The following is a 20,903-nucleotide window of genomic DNA, read 5'->3' as shown; positions in this document are numbered from 1 at the left end:
TGAGAATCTTCTAGTTGGTCAGCTGTTTTTGAAGGGCAGGCATTAGCAATCCATTTCCAGGTCTGCGATGCAAGAAAACACCCACCTAAGCAGGAGTATCAAAGAAAGCCATCGTCCCATGACTCAGAACTGTGAGACTTTCCATCATCATCACAAGGTATGTTTAATGGAATAAACAAAAGCTTCAGAGGATATAACAGCCAGGACCAACAGATCACAGCAGTGCCTACAGGGAACTGCATCCAGCTATGCACAGGCATGGCAATTGTAACCTTCAAGGGAGAATTCCCTAGCTGGAAGAGAAAGTGGCTTGTATTAGGAATCTAAGGGGCACTAAATATTGAGTCACTGATTGGTTCCCTGTGGAAACATATATTTTGGATAGAGGGGAACTTGGAAAATTCTCAGTAGGGACAGGATGGTATTCTTCTTTATATTTTTGCCTGAAAATCCAACTCTTCAGAGGGACAATAAATACTTGGTTTTGGGAACTCAGTGAACATCAGTGTATATTTGAAGTCAATGCTAAACTAATAGTTTAAAGGGCATGTGGTTAGGTGAGGACTCGTGATGAACCTTGAGAATAGGGAGGTAAAGTGTGTGTCCCTCTCCCCATCCTTAGATGCTGAAAGTGAGTAGGAGACCCAAAGGAAAGTCCTAATCTGGGGAAAGCCACCACCTCATGGACACATGAGCAGTGCAGGTAGACGTGGGCACATACTTTTGTGTATAAAGGAATACTGGGGCCTTGGCTTTTCCGGGGAGTTACAAATAACTCACTACCCTAGCTTTTATTTTAAGAAGCCGACTTAATTCATTAAAATGGGGAAAAGAGGAATATTGAAAGAATTCCCTAGAATAACTTTTTCAACTTAAAAAGACGTAAATAATGTCCTAGCATGGGAAGAATTTCAATACGATGTCATCTTCATCATGAAGGGCTCCACAGCAGTAAAATGTATTTATTACTTTCAGAATCAAGAATCATTGCCATTGGCTCCTTTATGAAAATATGCAGTGTTACTAAGGATACCATGACTCCACGTGCCTTTGTGCATGTATGGATACAAATCACAGAACACAATGAACCAGCCAACCCAGTTTTTTCCCCTTTCTATGTCTTCCCAGAGACATTTACCTATTGCTGACCTTATAAAAGATAAAAATAGCTATGTAGCTTCATTTTTCCAAAACTCTGTTTGAAGAAATCCATGAGTAAAGATCTAGAGCAGCTAATGTCAACTTTTCAGACTCTGAAGCATATTAAGATTATTTTAAGTAAATTTTTTACTTAAATTATTATTTATTATTTATTAAATTATTATTTACTTAAGTTATTTTCAAATCTGGCGTCTTCAAAAAGCAACTTCCAATTCTTTCCTCAAGGCATTCTGGAAAATACCTGACCAGTTCTCTTCAAAACTGTCAGAATCACCAAAAAAAAAGTCTGGGAAGTTGTCACAGACCAGAACTCAGAGGCATGATGACTCAATCAACATGACATCTTCAGTGCAGTTCTGGGCCAGGAAAAGGGAGTTCATGGGAAAGAAGTGAAATCCGAATAAAGTCTAGAGTTTAGTTAATAGTAATTTCCTAATGTTAATTTCTTAGATTTGACAAATGTACCATGGTTACGGGAGATATTAACATGAAAGGAGATGGGTGAAGGGTCCACAGGAAGTTACTGTGGGTTATCTTTGCAACTTTTCTGTAAAACCAAAGTTATTCTAAAATGAAAACTTTATTAAAAATAAAAATCTCCAAGTTCTTTCAATATATATTCTCTTCTTGGTCACAGTTTAATTGGTCCTAATATTAATTGGTCCTCAGGCTTCAGCCTGAGCATTTTATGATTTTTGTGGGACACAGCTTCTTAATAATTATAATGCATGGCATAAGTATACATAAGTATCTAATAAGAAACTTATGCTCATTGGGAAATGTTTAAAGGCAAAGTAACCTCCAACCTTTGAAACATCCTGGGCCTAAGGCAACCAGACCTGCAGGGACAGCACATCCTATGGTCACTGTAAACTGCATACACAGAGCCTACTTCCAGACAAGTTTGAACAATGAGTTGTATTTGGGTGTCAGTTTGCGATGGACACACTGTCTAGGAAATCCTTGTAGATTGGAAGTTGCTTTTTGAAGACCCCAGAAGGATGAGATGTAAACTTGACCTTCCTTAAAATGATCTGGGAGCCCCTGGAAACTTTCCCTACTCAGCAGAAATTCTAAGGAGCTGACTGGGGCAAAAAGCCATCATGACTCTGGGTCCTTCCACCCCATCCCTGTCTATGGACCCCATGACCCTGGACACCAGTCCGAGGCACCTACAGCACCATGGTCCCATGACTGGTGGCCCATGTCAGTATGTACCTCTGGGCTTCACAGGGCAGGTCAAAGCAAACAGGTGCAGCCCAGGGGAAGCACAAGGAGTCTCTATTCTGAAACCCACCCCATTTCATTGGTTCTAAATGGCACATTCTGTATAATATCACCTTTTAACATTTCTGATATTAGAATATGTCATATTTCATAATATCTCAGAGTCAATTAATCACTATAAATTATATTCCAGAGACATGATTAATAAAATTGACTGAAGTATACAGAAAAAGGGGGGGAGAGACTATAGCATCTATCCTAGTGCCTATCTGAGAGCAGTAGAAATAAAGAAGTAAGGATTTACTTTGGAGTCATGAAGATGGGAGTAAGGGGAAAGAAACTGGAGGCAGTAGTACAGGGCAGGACCCTGGGCAGCTGCCCCGATTGGGTCTGTGCTGTCCTCTTTTTCTTCCCCGCTCCTCTGTAGTGTCCTCCCAGGTCCTTACCCACAGATGCCCAGAGCCCCCTGTCTACGAAAGCCCCACAGTGAGCCGCCCTCAAGGCTTATCCTTCCTCAAATGTCCCAGGTCTTTGCTTCTCTATGCTACCCACTCTCTTTCCTCTCCCTTTCAATTCCTTACCCATCATACACACACACAAACACACAGTGCCCAGTTTCAAACTCAGGGAGTCCAACCTCCAGATCAATACTTGTAACCACTGTGCTCTGTTGACTAATAAAGCTCTAAAGCACAAAATCCTAGTCATGAAAGTTTACTGGGGACATGAGGGGTTTTCCTGGGGCTCTCTGAATCTGTATCTTGGAGACTTTAGGGGAGGGAGGGGCAAGCCTGGACTAAAGGGAGGAGGCAGATGCTGTCTGGCTTTTCCTCCCCACCTGGACCCACTTGTGGTCAGTTTAGAACCTGAGGTCCCCACCAGCCATCCCTCCCTGTGAGGGAGGCACCTAGAAAGAAGACAAGTACCACCCATCCTCAGCCAGAGAAATGAGGTCTGTCTCCTAGGGTATGCCTAAGCTAGTTCTTTAGAGGCCTCAGGCTCCCAGCTATGCCATCCCCTCGGGGAGACATCTGTCTACTATGGTGGAAATCATCATCTCTCTGCTCATGTCATAGATGCCATTTGGGGAGAGAAACAGTAACAAAGCACAGAACCACCAAGAACATGCTTGACACTGTTAAATGCAGGGCAGAGCATAAAGGCAAAGGGTGCTGTAGAGTGGGTGGTTCCCTTAGGTTATTTTCTCAGAGAGACCTCTCCCAGGATGTGGCTCCTGGATGACAGAAGGACCCAGTCATGGCAAGGTGAGGGCAAGAGCATTCCAGAGGAATAGCCATCACAGAGGACCCATGGCTGGGACCAGCTTGTATTCCAAGAAAAGGAAAAGAGATCTATGGTCACGCAGGGAGATGGGGGCAGGCCAGAGCTTGGAAAACCAGAATAAAGCAGACCAACTACATCCATTGTTAGCAGAAAGTGCAGGCCTACTGTCCAGGGCAGTGCTGTGGTCTGATCAAGATTATAAAAGACCCCCTGGCAGCTATGTGGAAACTGCACTATAGAAAGCCAGAAAGAGACAGGGAAACCATGTGGGGACCTGTTGCCAGTCCAGGCCAGACAGGATGAGCAGGGCTGACAGCAGTGGGGATGGGTGGAGAGGATGCTCCAGTGTACTTCAGCCAGAGGAAATGGGGCTTGTCAACGGACTGGACGTGTGGGAGTGGGGACGGAAGGAATCACGGAAGCCTATTGTTTTTACTTAAGTGAACTGAGTGGGTGGTGGTCTCATTTCCTGAAATGGGAATTCTAGAGGGGAGGAAGGGTGGTGGCAATCAAGACAGGCTGTGGATATTGACTTTGAAATTCCTATTTGATATTCTAATCAATGTGGCAAGAAGGCAGGTAGATGTGCAAACAGAGAGCTCTAAGGACAGGCCAAGGATGAACAAAAAGATTTGGAAGTGGTTGGCTTATAAGTGAATTTTAAAACCAGGATGTGGATGGGACCATCAGGTGGACATTCTATGTGGAAGATACACAGGGCCCAGGCCAAGCAAGGTTTGCAGAGGGTCTTCCCAGGCTGCCCAATCCAAGCCGGTCCCTTCCCACAGCCCTGCTCTCCCTTTGCATCTTGGCAGCTATTGGGCAAGGTGCTCACCCCTTTGCCTCAGCTGTATCAGACTGAAACAGGGATCATAGTAATACCAGCTTCAATACGATGTCATCTTCACACTCAAAAGGGAGTTCAACATTTTTGGAAAGTGAATTAAAGTAGATTGTCCCCTACTGGCCTGCATTATATCACCAATTCCTATCTGAAAGGTCATGGCCTTAAGGTGTTCCTGGATATTTTTCAGGATATCTCTGAGGCCCTGAAACCCTGGATGATATTGTGTATTGATGTCCACAGATGCATTTTCTGGGAGGAGAGTGCAGAGTTTTATTGGAATTAAGAGAAATATGTGACAGTTTTTTTTCTTAAGCTGTATTTCAGTTATCAGATACTAATCTTATTTCCTCCAGAGTCAGCCATAAGTAACTCGCAGTAAAGGGCTGTCACTTTCTAAACTTTGTGTTGTCCATGTTGCCTAACGCAGCACCACCCGTGTGGCAGGCACGATGCTGACTTGAACAGACATGTGGCACATCACTTTCTCTGAAGATCTTGCTCTGCTGCACCTTGGTTCTTCTCACTGTTGAGCTGTGAACTCCTGCATGACTTTGGCTCAGATTCCCCAATTCTCCTAACACTCAAGGAGATGCAAACCTTTTGTTCAGGACTAACTCTGAAAAGTCACCTCATACCCTAGCCCTGTCCTTCGAAGGCTGGACAGCCCAAGAAGATTAAATCTCTGGTACTGAAGTCATCTGAGAAAATGGGAAGCTCCAAAATGGCATCTCTCTGGCCTCCACCTGAACCCCATTCAGGATTGCTTGGTCTTTTCACTGACCTCTACACAGCATGGTGGTATCTGTTATGTCCTGAACTATGCATGGGCACCTGTCACATGTTTGTACTGTTCCAGGTACCACTGACTCAACTGTGAACAGAACGACAAAGGTCTCTACCCTAATGGAATTTATCTTCTAGTGGGTCAGAAAAGAAGCAAAGTAAGAATATATACAGAATACATAAAATGGTGGTAAGTACTAAGGAGAAAATAAAACACAAGACAATAAGGTTAGAGTATCATGGGAAACATTTTTATAGCCCATGCCATGTGCCAGATGTGTTCTAAATATTCTGTGTGATTTTGCTCAGGACAACCCTAAGGCTGGTATTACTATGATCCCTGTTTCAGTCTGATACAGCTGAGGCAAAGGGGTGAGCACCTTGCCCAATAGCTGCCAAGATGCAAAGGGAGAGCAGGGCTGTGGGAAGGGACCGGCTTGGATTGGGCAGCCTGGGAAGACCCCCTGGCATGCTGCATGCTCAGGAAATGGGATGGTTGAACTTGGTTAGTGCTTGAAACCTTAAAGTTACCTAGAAGTCTAGAGTTGGAGGACCTATTCACTCATGGAAGCTGAGGTTAGCTTGCCCACCAACCTTCTCCCTATCTACCCACCCTGCTTGCTTTCCAGGAAAGAAAAAGAGATGTTTGTTTTTTAAAGTGGGAGTGGGTGGGTAATAAGAGTTAATGACAACAGAATAATGATCTTAAAATATCCTGTTAAATTTAGGTCATGATTGATTTTTCAACTCTACAAAAGTTGAATAATTAATGAGAAAGAGATTATGCAGAATTTGAATGCTATAAAAACCTAATGCTTGTGGAGCAATTTGAGGAAAATAAATAGTGGGTAAAGAGGTAACAAAAGGTTAGCATATGTTTATCTAGAAGATGAGAAGAATTGTTTCTAGAACAAACTGTTTGGAATGAGAACTTCCACAGCTTCAACACAAACTAAGATTTACAAACTATGAAACATATTTAAAATGCTACTTTCCTTAAACTTAAAGAATGAGAAGCTTAAAAAAATTTAGGGAAAAAAGGGACCTGGAAGGACAATGGCTGTGTAAGGCATGGTCTTAACACAGATTCAACAGAACAATGGGGAAAAAAAATTGATTTAGAGGGATTCACCAAACTACGTCTCAGAAACCAAGAGTCTTACTAAAATGATGTCTGATTGAGAGATAATTATGGGGGGAATGACAGTTCCACCTATCATATCTGTACGCTTTACCACATTTTGTCAGAGCCCCATGGACACGGGATATGAAAAGAATAGCATGACAGGGGAGGGATGGGAAGGAAAGTAGTCTTGGAGCAGAGCCAGATAATGTGGAAGTAATTGAGATTTACCGGCATAATTGCCATAATCGCTTTTGGATGCACAATAGCTCAAGAGTGTGCCATAGATTCGCATTTATTAGCGTTCTGGGGTTACGATGCTTTCATAGAAGATGGCTGATCTACTGCCCTTGCAGTGATTCCTGGAGTTTTCCTTGAGAAGCAATGCAATAGAGAGGAACTCTTCTGCCCCCATCTACACCGTGTGCTGTGCGAGTTCCATGCCTCACACCTGCACCACCGTGTGCTCTTGGTCAGCCACTTACCTCATCTGTGACCATGGTAAGAAATGACCGTAATAAAGGTCCATTGTTTTCTAGCTCAGAAGGGAGACCTCAAGCAGTGCAAAAATCAAGGAAGCACTAAAAAATGTTAAATCTCAATATGAGCAGTTAAACCCACTGTGTAAGAACTGATCAACCCTGGCCTATTTCCCCTTCCTCTAAAACACTGAACTACCATGTTAAGTAGACAATAGGTGTATATGACCACGCGGTTTTTCACCAGAACCCACAGTGAATGAAAACTTATGCAGGTGCTTTGTCCAGCTGATGGCCTGGCCACACCGACAGTCCCCAGAGATGCTCGGATTTCTTCTCACGAGGGTTCTGCCCATTCACCAAGGCTCTACGTCGGCACGGAGGTAACTTGAACAGGACCATGGAGGAAGCACACCGTAGACTGATAACTTCTCTGGACGGAGAAGAGAAACATCAAAAAGGCTACTCGCAATGTTGTTTTATGATTTCCACAGAGAACTCAGTGAGAAATTCTCCTTACACAGGATGGCAACTACACCCTCACTGGGCACAGAACAGAAGCCAGTAACCTACTCTGGATATCTTCCCACTGAGACTGGACTCAGTCTCAAAGTCTTCCCCTATAGGACATTCCAGGCAGCCCAGGCAATCATTCAGGGTGGAATTTAAGACAAAATCTATTCACCATCTCTGTTCAATTAGGGAAAGAAAAATGAAGAAGAGAAAGAGCTGAGTTCCAGGGTTGGTTCCAGGGCTTTCCAGTTGTGTGGCCTCAGGGAAGCAAGTAACCTACCTGGGGCCAGTCTGATCTTTGAAGTAGTGATCTCAGTAGATGCTGAGTATTCTTACACAGGGCAGTGGGCAGTGGGACCATGTGGGGAAGGATGTGACGGGAGGAGCCTGCCAACTGTAAAACCAATGTAAAGTGGTTTCATCATCCTGACGATCCTCACTCTAGTTTGTGATCAGTCTCCCTGAGGCCAATGCACTATGTGTTTTTGGACAAAGAAGCCACGAAGTTTGTTTCAGGTGCTCATAAAGGATGTAGGATAGCCACCACATGGAAGGACTAATTTGGTTCAATACAGTTCAATAATTATGAGCGCAGAATCTGGAGCCAAACCACCTGGGCCTTAAATCCTAATTTACTACAATACAAGCTGAGAGTTAAACCTCTCAGTTTATTCATCTGTAAAATGGGGATGAGACCATATGGTGTGCTATTGGGAGAAATAAACTGGTTAACATTTATAAAACACCAAGAATGGTACCTGTCATGCAGGAAGCAAGCACTCAGTGTTAGCTATCACTGTTATTGTTGTAGCTGGCACTAACAGGTGCAAACACCAGCTGCAGGAGCTACTGAAGTAGCAAGAGCAGGGAAAGGCTCTGAAGGGAGGGAGTCCAGTGCCAATGAGTGTTGATCCACAGCAGGAGCAACGGGCCTGGACGGAGAGTTTCGAGTCCAAAGATGGTCATGAAGGAGAATCCACTGGGCCCAGGGAGGGACAAGCTGTGAGGCTTGAGGCTACAAACAAAGGGAGGAAGATGTGTGGGGATTTGTGTTTCCAAAGCCCACAAAAGGGCTAGAAAGAAAGACCTAGGAATGCCTGGGAAGCAGGTCCACGAGAATCTGGACTTTTGATTCTTCTCAGATTCAATTCTTCCTACCAAAACAGGTTCCACCTGAATCCTTGCTTCTTCCTGCCTCTGCCTTTATCAATGCTCCTTCTATCTAAGAAGCCCCCGTTTCATCTTTGAGTGATTTATGAAGGCTGGACTATTACCCAGAATTTCCACTGTAAATCAATCTCCCTCTAAGACAAACACTAATGCATAAGTCAGAATTCTTTGACTCAAAGAAGTTGATGTGATAGGATGCCTTTCCAACACATCATCCCAGAAACCCTTTACCATCTCTCTTTGTGTCCTCTGCCACAGGTCCCCCACACCATACTGGAGGGGTTTGCTGGACAGAAGCCATACCCACGTATCCTCACAGAGACACTAGTTTTACTTATTGACTTTCTCTGCATCCCAGGAGACAATCAAAATGGAGTGAAAATAGACATCTTCACTTTGCCAAAGACAAAGTACAATTGAATACACTTATCTCATGGAAGCATACCTCTAATTAGCTGAATCATTCCTTAAGCAATGGTAAGGAGAGACTGTAACAAATCTGAAACTCTCATAGGCTTTGTCCAATCTGGCAGTGGATTCTTAAATCTGAAATCATCCACAACAACCACTTTTAGAACAGGGCCAATTTGCAGACCTAAATTACTTCTGGCTCCATAGTAGCATCTGCCCATGAAATAAGCTTCTACCAAAAGCTTCCAACTCTCCAGCAGCAATTATCTAGAATGGCTTCAAAACTACATTTCTGCCATTTGAAACTCTTTTCCTCAATTGCCAGCCATCTTGCCTGTTAGCATGCCTGTGGGAAGGATAGGCTGGCAGTTACAGTGTTGATTTCCTAATTGAAATCATTGTCCTTGAATACTTTATGACCATTAGACATGTTAGTCTAACTGCATTTAGAGGTATTCAAAACCTGCCACCTCACAGAAGAAAATTCAGCATGACCTCAGGGATCCAGGTCTTGATGCTTGTCTCAGCTGACTTCTAATTCTGATTTGCAAATTCCTAGAAGAGGAATTGATGGTCTTTTCCACATAGCACTGAATAGGAAGTGAAAACAACTCAGGGAATGTTTTTGTGACGTGGTAATCAAATCCATTTGTTAATCACAGATTAATAGTCGGGAAGACACTAAGCATATAAATTACAACAGCCATCAGACTCCCTCAACAAATGTACCCAAGTAGCTCAACCCTGGAAAGTCTCCTCCCCAAAAGCATTCCCCAAATGGTACACCTGGGTCCCATTAGCCATGCTTGCTGCTGATCCACTGTGAATGCCTACCCCCATGTTTTAATATGGCCCCACAGTTATTATCAAATGAGTCTTATCTATAGATTTATAGTGCACAACCTAACATGAGAAGTATAACCACAAAACCCTGCAGTGGTCCCAAGCTCAATATTGCTACCCTTCACCCCAAGAATTCTTCATGGTGGTTACTCCTCAATTACATAGGACACAGGCTCCATCGAGGCTGAGACACTGTGTGCTCTCTTGATTAAAGCAAGCCCAAGGGCAACAGGATAGATTCCTAACCCCTAGCTTACTTAAACTAACATATACGAACAGGAAAATACAGAAAACAGATCTGCCAAGTCCTTGAACAATGTTTCAGTTTTCTCCTGCCTCAAAATTATTTTCTCATGCCAGGGCTGTTATTTTCTCCAAAGTGTTTCTTACATGAGGGCAAAATCAGTGTAACTTTTCCCATACGTCTTCATCAGATGGTTTAAAAGAACTTTCTTTCAGGGATAGTCATCAAACTCCTGAGCCAGCCCTGACCCAGAGGTCAGTAGATTTGTATTTGCTCATCCCAAACTATTCATACAGAGTCACACCAATTTCCACTTACCTGGAAAGCAAAGTTTTGTCCACAGTGGTTCCTAACCCTGCTCTTATCCTACTGAAGTTGGTGAGAAATAAGTTGGGTATTTCCATGAAAAATTCAGAAGGCCATGGATAGCCAAGACAAGTGTTGAGGGTGTGCTAGGCAAGTCCAGGCTCACTATGAAAGCAGAGTTTCTTGTGTAAACTAGATGGCCCAGAGATTTCAGGTCTCTTTGGTGGCTGAACATAGAAATCCCACCAAGGGGTTTAAGTCCTCCCTCATCTGAAATAGCAGAGCCATCCAGCAGCTCCATTCACTACAGAGAAGGATTAAGAATGAAGCAACACCAACACCAACAGATCCTCAGGGCAGGAGAATAGCAGCCTAGCTTGGTTTTCAGTTGCCCACAACAATGGTATCCACAAAGTAGGAATACATATAGCTCAAAAACTGTACAGACCAGCAAACATCATATTGTTCTTGTTATTACATTGTGAAAATTGCATCTTTTGTTTTCTTTTAAGGAGTATTATTCAAAAAGCTAAGTTTGTTAAGATACCTCCTGGAAAGTTTAATTACTTGAAATTTTGGTGGCCATAGTTTTCTTCCTCTGTGGGCTTCCCAGCAAGGTTAATCTTAAATACAGAAATTTCCTTTCCCTGTCCTCCCCAGTTCTCCTTTCTTTCCAACTCATTCAAGTACATGGTTAGGCTCCATTCCTGTTCTCAGTGAAGTATACAGTCGTCCCTTTCCTGCAGCTGCCTTCCCTGAGTGCATCTGCTGTAGAGCTTCCCTACTTGAAAGGTATCCCAGAAAGCCTGGCCTCATCTAATTCCCAGAGAAGATCCCAGAATCCATGAGACAACAGATAACAGCTGGTCCAGCGATTGTTGTCCAAACTTTTAAGGCCACAACCGACAAACCACAAGAATAAACTTGAGTAAGGCAGAATGACTTGCCTGAGGGGTTTCTGGACAAAGATAGAGTGGGTAAGAGGGTGAGTGGTTGTGGCCAAGGATGCAGTGGCTCCCTGGTTCAACCCTGCACGCTTGCCCATGCTTAGTGCTAGGCATCCGTGATATCATAATCATTTCCATCTTGGTAACTACTGCCATATCATAAACACAAAATTATGACCTCATGGGAGGATAAGCCAAATGAGAAGCAGAACTGTGAGGGAAAGTATGCTTGTTAAAGCAAAACTATTTTCAATAATTGGAAGAGGGATTTGAGAAACTAATTCTGGCCAAGAAACTTTTTTTTTTTTATTAAAATGTTCTCAGCATTAGAGCTGTGTCCAAACCAACACTGCTGACACATATATGACAGTCGAGAATAAATGAGCCTCCAAGAAATTGTCTGAAGAGCAAGATGGGAGGCCAGAGGCCACCCAAGGTCTTCCAATAGAGTGCCTTAAACTCCCAGAGCCCACTACCTTCCTACCACATAGGTGGGACCCGTTCCCTTGTGATTTTGAAGTAAAGGGATATTTATTTTCCTGAGGCTATGTCTCATGGTGGAAAGTAGCTAATTTCCACTGACCAACACTGACAGACCATTTGATTCATCTCTGAGTAAAAATTAGGGGCAAGAGTATCCAAAGTGAGGTGGCAAGAGGAAGGAGCAAGATGAGCAGTCTAAAAGGCCACACGGCACTTGCTCAACAATCACCAAACTCCTTCCAGACCAGCAGGGTGAAATGACAAAAGTCTGCTGGTGCTGCCTATCAGGATGTGGTACAGGTAGATTCCATAGCAAATACTGGTCCCATTGCCCATGCTCTTGTAGCTTCCACAAGCCGTCCCATTGCTAACGGGTTAGCATGTAAATGTACTTACCCCAAGAGATGCAGAAAAAATATAAAGTGCATATAGAATCAACGCCATACAGCAACCGAAGAATACAATGCAAGCAAGTCTGCCAGGGCGCCACCTCATGATCCTCTCGTCATAAACAGAATGATGGGAAATGCAAAGATTTATACACACACATTAAACATTGGAGCTAATAGTTTGATAGTACATGTCACCTGCGCCTTTGTCACACAGGGTCATCCAGACAATTAAAGTGATCTCAGTGAGTTTCCAAGTAGGGCAAAAGGGTTCAAGGAACACTTTTTTTTTTCCCTCGGTGGAATGAAGCTTCGCCCTTTGCACAGAAACCTCTGCAAAAATTATGATTGAAATCATTCAGGTGAAAAGAATGCCACTCTAGGAGACCTGGGACTCACATTCAGGAAGGAGGACACGATAGGAAGTGGTGCAGGTGGTCTTGGGGGAGATGCTGCAAAAGTGAGATGCAGTTGCACAGGAAACACTTCCTATAAGTGAGAAGAAAAAGTGTGCATTCAGCAACCGGGAGATGGTAAATGTGAAGGAGAGAGGAAATAACTCACCAATCTGAATTGTGTCTTAAAACACAACATATTCCATGCTGATCAACCTAATATCTGGCAGGAAAAGTATTTTGACTTTTATATCCTTTTCTTCAAAGAACTCTGTGTATCAGTATATATTTAAATAGGTGTGCTTTTAGGACAGCTGCTGAGAAATGACCCTGTTCTTAAAGCAGGAAGAGGCTGATGCTAATACTGGATAAACACAAAGCCACCTGTAGGAGTCCACAATTGAATCCATCCAAAAGACAAAATCTTAACTGAAATTGGATCAGATTATATATAGGCTACTAAAACGAGAAGAAGACTCCTCTAGAACCTCCAAAATGCTGCCTATGTTAATTCACCTCTACCACTTACTAATGGAGTCACCTTCAACAAGTGACAATCCCTCTCTCAGTTTCCTTCTGTAAAATAAAAATAGTAATAATACCTACCTCATGATGTTGTTGTAAAGATTAGAGTGAATAAGTGTAAAGCCCTTAATGGAGCCTGGTACATAATAAACTCTAAAAACACGTTGGCTATCTTTGCTATTCTGTAAAGATTAGCCTGCAGCACTGGTTGGTGTAAAGTAGGACTTCCTTCAGAAAGCAATGGTTGGTGTCACTGTTGTTATTGTTACGAGAAAACTCTCATTCCTCCAACAACGAATATCTAGCACACACACAGCACACTTCTCTGCACTGAATATACCCACTCGGAATGATAGTGAATTATTCAGTACCACTCTGTCTCTTGCTTTGACTATGTGTTCTTTGAGATGCCATCCCAAAACCCAGCTCCTACTGCCATTCTTTTTATTCACTTTAACACTTCCCCCATTAACCTGCAAACTCCTTTTTACACCTTTCTTGATTTATGGAAAGCATGGGCAATAAGTGAGAGGAAATGAAAAAGACAGTTAACCATAACATCTTCATATTCCTCTCCTGCTACAGAGAGGTAAAGGGACTATGGTGGAATCTTTACGTGAAGAAAGGGAAGGAGTTAACCTGTAATTGTCAGGAAAAAAGTGGGATTTAGTTTGCCAATTGGCCAACAACACCTTGTGAATCTAATACTTCGCTTCCTTGATTATTCTGTTTTAAGTACAATCTAGTTTCATTTTCTCAAGAGAAATTGACCAAATCACTTTGTCGAAATTTCTGCCCTGTCAATGCTCAGGGTCATTTCCTTAATAAGTTAAAAGATTCATATGTTATTTTTTGATAAAATTTTTGTTTGGAAATATTTGTAGATTCACATGCAGTTGTAAGAAGTAACATAAAGAGATCCCTGTACCCTTTATCCAGATTCCCACAAAGCAATATCTTGCAAACTATAATATAGTATCACAGCCAGTATGTTGACACTGTTACAGTCAAGATACAGGACATTTTCATTACTGCAAGTATACCTCATATTGACATTTTATAGCCACACACCCACTTGTCTCCCATACATACCACCTCCTTAATCTGCACCAACCACTAATCTGTTTGCTATGTCTGTAATTTGGTTACTTCAAGATACCAAACAGTATGTAACATTTTTAGATTGACTTTTCTCACTTAGCATAATTCCCTCGAGATTCATGCAGATTGATGCAAGAATCAACAATTTGTTCCTTTTTCTTATTGAGTAGTACTCTCTACAGTGTTGCTGTGCCACAGTTTAACCATGCATTCAATGAAAGACATCTGGATTGTTTCAAGTTTGTGGCTATGACAAACAAGTGTGCCATGAACATTCTTGTGCACCTTTTTGTGTGAATATGTCTTTATTTCTCTAAGATAAATGCCCAGGAGTGTGAGTGATAGATTATATGGTAGCTGCATGTTTAGTTTTTTTAAAAATCCACCAACCTGTGTAATTGTATTCTGGCCAGTAATATGAATGCTCCAATTTCTCTGCATCTTTGCCAGGATTTGGTGTTGTGACTTCCTTTTATTTTAGATATTCTGATAGGTATGTAGTAATATTTCATTGTGGTTTTAACTCTCATTTCCCTAATGGTTAATGATGTTGAACATCTTTCTGTGTGCTCATTTGACACATGTATATCCTCACCAGTGGAATATCATTTCCCATCTTTTGCCCATCTTTTAATTGGATTGTTTGGTTTTTTTACTGTTCAGTTTTGAGAGGTCTTTATGGATTCTAGATATTGGCCCTTTGTGAGGTGTGTGGTTTGCGAATATTTTCTTTTTTTTTATTATGTTAGTCGCCATATAGTACTTCATTAGTTTTTGATGTAGTGTTCCATGATTCATTGTTTGTGCATAACACCCAAGTGCTCATTGTAATATGTGCTGTCCTTAATACCCATCACCAGGTCAACTTATCCCCCCACCTTCCTCCCTCAGTCTGTTTCCCAGAGTCCATAATCTCTCATGGTTCTTCTCCCCCTCCAATTACCCCCACTTCATTTTTCCCTTCCTTCTCCTAAAGTCTGCCATGCTATTCCTTATGTTCCACATATGAGTGAAACAATATGATAATTGTCTTTCTCTGCTTGATTTATTTCACTTAGCATAATCCCCTCCAGTTCCATCCATGTTGATACAAATGATGGGTATTAATCCGTTCTGATGGCTGAGTAATATTCCATTGTAGATATGTACCATATCTTCTTTATCCATTCATCTATTGAAGGGCATCGTGGCTCCTTCAACAATTTGGCCATTGCAAATATTTTATCTCTAACTTATCTTTTCATACTCTTAACAGGGTCTTTCACAAAACAAAGGCTTTTCAGTTTGATAAACTCAGTCCAACTTACCCATTTCTTCTTTAATGGATCATACCTTTTTTGGCATCAAATCTGGTAACTGTTTAACTAGCTCTGATTCATAAAGATTTTCTCTTTTATTTCCTGTAAGTTAAAAATTTTCCAGTTTAGAGGTGCCTGGGTGGCTCAGTCGGTTAAGCCTCTGTCTTTGGCTCAGGTCATGATCCCAGGGTCCTGGGATCGAGCCCCACGTTGAGCTCCCTGCTCAGCGGAGAGCCTGCTTCTCCTTTTCCTTCTGCCTACTTGTGTTCTCTCTCCATCTCTCTGTCAAATAAATAAATAAAATCTTTTTAAAAAAATAATTTACCAGTTTACATTTAAGCCTGTGATACACTTTGAGTTAATTTTTGTGCAAGTGTAAGACATAAGGTGAAGTATATGTTTTTGCCTACAGATGTCCAAATTTTTCTGCAGTATTTATTAAAAATGCTAAATCACAGACCTGTACCTCTGAAACTAATAATACATTATATGTTAAAAAAAAAAAAAAGAAGAAGAAGAAGAAGAAGATAGCAGGAAGGGAAAAATGAAGGGGGGGACATCAGAGAGGGAGACGAACCATGAGAGACTATGGACTCTGGGAAACAAACTGAGGGTTCTAGAGGGGAGAGGGGGTGGGGGGATGGCTTAGCCTGCTGGTGGGTATTAAAGAGGTCATGTACTGCATGGAGCACTGGGTCTTATACGCAAACAATGAATCATGGAACACTACATCAAAAACTAATGATGTAATGTATGGTGATTAACATAACAATAAAATTAAAAAAAAATTTTAAATGCTGTCTTTCCTTCATTGAATTGCTTTTATTACGTTGTCAAAGTTTAGCTGCGCATATCTCTATGGATTTTTCTCTGAGTTCTCTGTTGCAATGACAAAGGTATCCATCCCTCCACCAACACCACACAGTCTTGATTACTGTAACTATATAGTAAGTTTTGAAAATGAGTAGAATGATTTCTCCCACCTTATTCTTCTTTTTCAAAATGGTTTTAGCTAGACTAGTTCCTTTGACTTTCCATATAAAGTCTAGAATAATCTTGTCTATATCTAGAAAATGCTTGGCTGGGACTTTGTGAGGAATTGCATTAAACCTGTGTTATCAGTCTGGGGAGTCTGACATTCATATTACATTGAGTCTTCCATGAACTCACTATGTCTCTCCATATTTTAAGTTCTTTGATTTCTCATACAAGTCCTGTACATGTTTTCTGAGATTTATACGAAGAAAATTTGTAAAATTTTTAAGAATTTCATTTTTGAGTAAATAGAAATTATATTTTTAATTTTGGTGTCCATATGTACATTGCTAGTATATAGAAATACAATTGACTTTTCATGTACATCTCATATCCTGTGACATTGACAAATTAATTTTTTAGTTCTGGAAGCTTTATTGTAGAGTCCTTGACATTTCTACAGAGACAAACATGTCATCTACAAACAGAGACAGTAATTTATTTCTTCCATTTTAACCTGTATGCTTTTTATTTCCTTCTTTTTTACTTACTGCACAGGACGGAATTTCCAGCACCTTGTTAAATAAAAGTGGTGAGAACGAATATCCTTGACTTGTTTCCTGAGATGTAAAACATTCAGTATTTCACCATCAAGTATAATATTGGCTGTAGGCCTTTTGCACATGTTCTTTATCAAGTTAAGGGAAATCCCCGCTCTTCCTATTTTTCTGAAAGTTTTTATCATGAATGGGTGTTGAATTCTGTAAAATTTTTTTATGATCATGTGATATGATACCGTGATTTTTCTATTAAAAAGGTAGCTTACATTGATTGCTTCTTGAATATTGAACCATCTTTTCATCCCTGAAGTAAAACCTACTTGGTGACAGTGTACAATTCTTTTAAATTTTACTTGCTAACATTTTGTTAAAGCATTTTATGTCTGTATTCATGAGGAAGAATGGTCTATCATTTTCTCTTTTGTACTTTTTCTGGTTTTAGTATTATGGTAACACCAGTTCCCTTTTCTTCTATTTTCTGGGAGGATTCTGTAGAATTAATGTTAATTCTTCTTTAAACATTTAGTTGAATTATCCAGTGAAACAACTGAGCCTGAGGTTTTTTTTCCTCAGGAGCTTAATTATGAACTCAATTTGCTTAATAGTTGTAGTTTATTTAAATTACCTTTTTCATATTGAGTGAGTTGGGATAGTTTGTTGTTTTTTGAGGAATTGGTTCATTTTACCTAAGGTGCAAAATCTATGCAGGTAGAGCTGTTTGTAATATTCCCTTATTATCCTTTTGATGTCTTCATGGTCTCTAGTAATACCTCGTTTCATTTCCGATGTTGGTAATTTGTGTATTTCCTTCCTTCCTTCCTTCCTTCCTTCCTTCCTTCCTTCCCCTTGCTTGGTTTGTCAATTGCATTGACAAATAATTTACTTTTTTGTCTTGCTCCCCACCTGTCTTTCATGTAGCTTAAGATCTTTTTACCCTTGTCCATAACTCATGTTTTCTTGCTCTCTCTTCTAGCATTTACCCATTCCCAGTACCCCTGGGGCTGCCACGAATCCCACCATGCAGCAGTCCTGAGCCAGTCTTCCCCCCCCCACACACACACTTGTCCTCCACATTCTAGGAGCTTTGCATCTTCTGATGGAGTGCACATCCTACAGGTGTCTCAGGTTCAGCACGTTCACAATACTCTTTATCTTCTCTAAATCCACCACCCTTTACCACAAAAAAAGTTTCATCTTTTTCAGTTTTATGTTTCAATAATGACCACACATTCCTCCCACCATTCAGAAAAGGCTTTAACAGGGAAAATGGAATTTGAATAGACTTTGAAGCAGAAACAGGAGTTTGACAGGCAAAGTTAGGGAAATAAAATGAGTAAATACATACAGACATGTAGTTATGGTATATGCTAAAGGTGCTGTGTATGTTTGACTGCAGTAAAGCATGTTCATTCACTCATAAAGCCAATAAATGTGTAAGTGTCTGCTGTGGACCAGGCACTATTCTAAGCACTATCTAGACAGTGGTGAAGAAAAACTGATGCCTGGTCCCTGCCCTCATGGAGGAAAGTCTAATGAGGGAGACAGATACTTGTCAACATACTAATACAGGTGCAGCAGTGATTGCATTGAGTAACTGCCTTAAGTGAAAAAAGCAGATGGTGATGAAAGAGACTAGGGTGGGTAAAGGAGCATGAGGTTGGGTGTCAGGACATCTCAGAGGGAGCCATGCTGAGAATTAGTGGCACCCAGGAGATCAAGAGCAAGGCCCAGTCTGGGAAAAGAGCCCATCCACAGGCATAATCAGAAGAGGGCTGCTCCAGTGTCCACAATAGCCAAACTGTGGAAAGAGCCAAAATGTCCATCAACAGATGAATGGATAAAGAAGATGTGGTATATATATACCATGGAATATTATGCAGCCATTAAAAGGAATGAGATCTTGCCATTTGCAATGGCATGGATGGAACTGGAGGGTATTATGCTGAGCGAAATAAGTCAATCAGAGAAAGACATGTATCATATGACCTCACTGATATGAGGAATTCTTAATCTCAGGAAACAAACTGAGGGTTGCTGGAGTGGGGGGTGGGGTGGGAGGGACAGGGTGGCTGGGTGATAGACATTGGGGAGGGTATGTGCTATGGTGAGCACTCTGAATTGTGCAAGACTGTTGAATCACAGATCTGTACCTCTGAAACAAATAATACATTATATGTTAAGAAAAAAAAAAAAAGAAGAAGATAGCAGGAGGGGAAGAATGAAAGAGGGAAATCAGAGGGGGAGACGAACCATGAAAGACAATGGACTCTGAAAAACAAACTGAGGGTTCTAGAGAGGAGGGGTGTGGGAGGATGGGTTAGCCTGGTGATGGGTATTAAAGAGGGCACGTTCTGCATGGAGCACTGGGTGTTATGCACAAACAATGAATCATGGAACACTACATCTAAAACTAATGATGTAATGTATGGTGATTAACATAACAATAAAAAATTTAAAAAAAAAAAAGAAGAGAGCTGCTCAGTGAAAACAGGAGATTCACTCAAGGTGAGGCTGGGTGACACCCAGCCTACATAAAGAGTTGAGGCAAATTCAACTCTAGTGTCATGGGAAACCACTAAAGGTCTTAATTAGGGAGATGACATGATCTGATTTCATTACATAGGGAGATAGTCAACAATAAAATTGAAATAAAATTGAAAACACGGTTTGGGAACACATGCCTGGGAACACTGCAGAAAGTCTGCAGTGACATTCCTGGGAGTTATCACTTAATTCACAGGAAATGGAGAGTTATCAGGATTTTATTTTATTTTTAATAAGCATTTTTCTAGATTTATTATACAATTTAAATACATATTAAAAAACAGTTGGAAGATGCAAATAAGCAAAAAAAAAGAATATAAGAATAAACCATAACCACATAATTCAGATAATGTACATTTTAATGTATTTTAGAGTTGACTTTTCCTGATAGTTTTCTGTGTATAGTTAACAGTATGTGCTAATATACTATCTTACATACTTAATAGTATACATATATAAATGTATTACAAAGACTGAGTCTTATCATCTTACTGAATAGAGTATTTTTTAATTTCATTTATTGGGGCGCCTGGGTGGCTCAGTCATTAAGCATCTGCCTTTGGCTCAGCGGGAGGCCTGCTTCTCCCTTTCCCACTCCCCCTGCTTGTGTTCCCTCTCTCGCTGTCTCTCTGTCAAATAAATAAATAAAATATTTAAAAATAAAATAAAATTTATTTATTTGAGAGAGATAGCGCACAAGTGCAGGGGAGAGGCAGAAGGGAGAGGAGAAGCAGACTCCTCAATGAGCAGGGCGCCCGATGTGGGACTCAATCCAAGGACCCTGAGATCAAGGATGCTGAACCAACTGAGCCACCCAGGCAACCCTGAATAGAGTATTTTGTAGACTACTTTTTTTTTCATGAGGTACTGAGGACATCTATTTCAATAAAAACACTAAAATCATTTTTAATGAATGGATGGTATCCCATTGTATGTATGTTTCATATCTGATCCCACTAAACTCCAATTGTTTGACTTTTAAGACTCTTGAAGTTTTCTATATTATAATTAGCCTGCAATACAGTTAACATCATCATTACTAAATCTGTGTATGTATCACTATTATTCTCTTAGAGTATATCCTATAAATGTAAGGGCCAGGTAAAATGGCATGCATATGCTAATGATTTGATGCATCTAGTCAGATTATTCTTCAGAAAAGCTGTACCAATTTATAATCGTTCTAGTGGTAGAGAAATGAGCTACCTTCCCACAAGTACAGGGTATTATAATTTGTTTTTATTTTTGTCTTTTGCTAGAGGCAAATGACATCTCATTGCCATATATATACACAT

Source organism: Neomonachus schauinslandi, chromosome 4, assembly GCF_002201575.2.
Source record: "Neomonachus schauinslandi chromosome 4, ASM220157v2, whole genome shotgun sequence".
In the NCBI taxonomy this organism is placed as follows: Eukaryota; Metazoa; Chordata; class Mammalia; order Carnivora; family Phocidae; genus Neomonachus; species Neomonachus schauinslandi.
The sequence above is the reverse complement of the archived record's forward strand: the minus strand, read 5'-3'. Positions refer to the sequence as shown.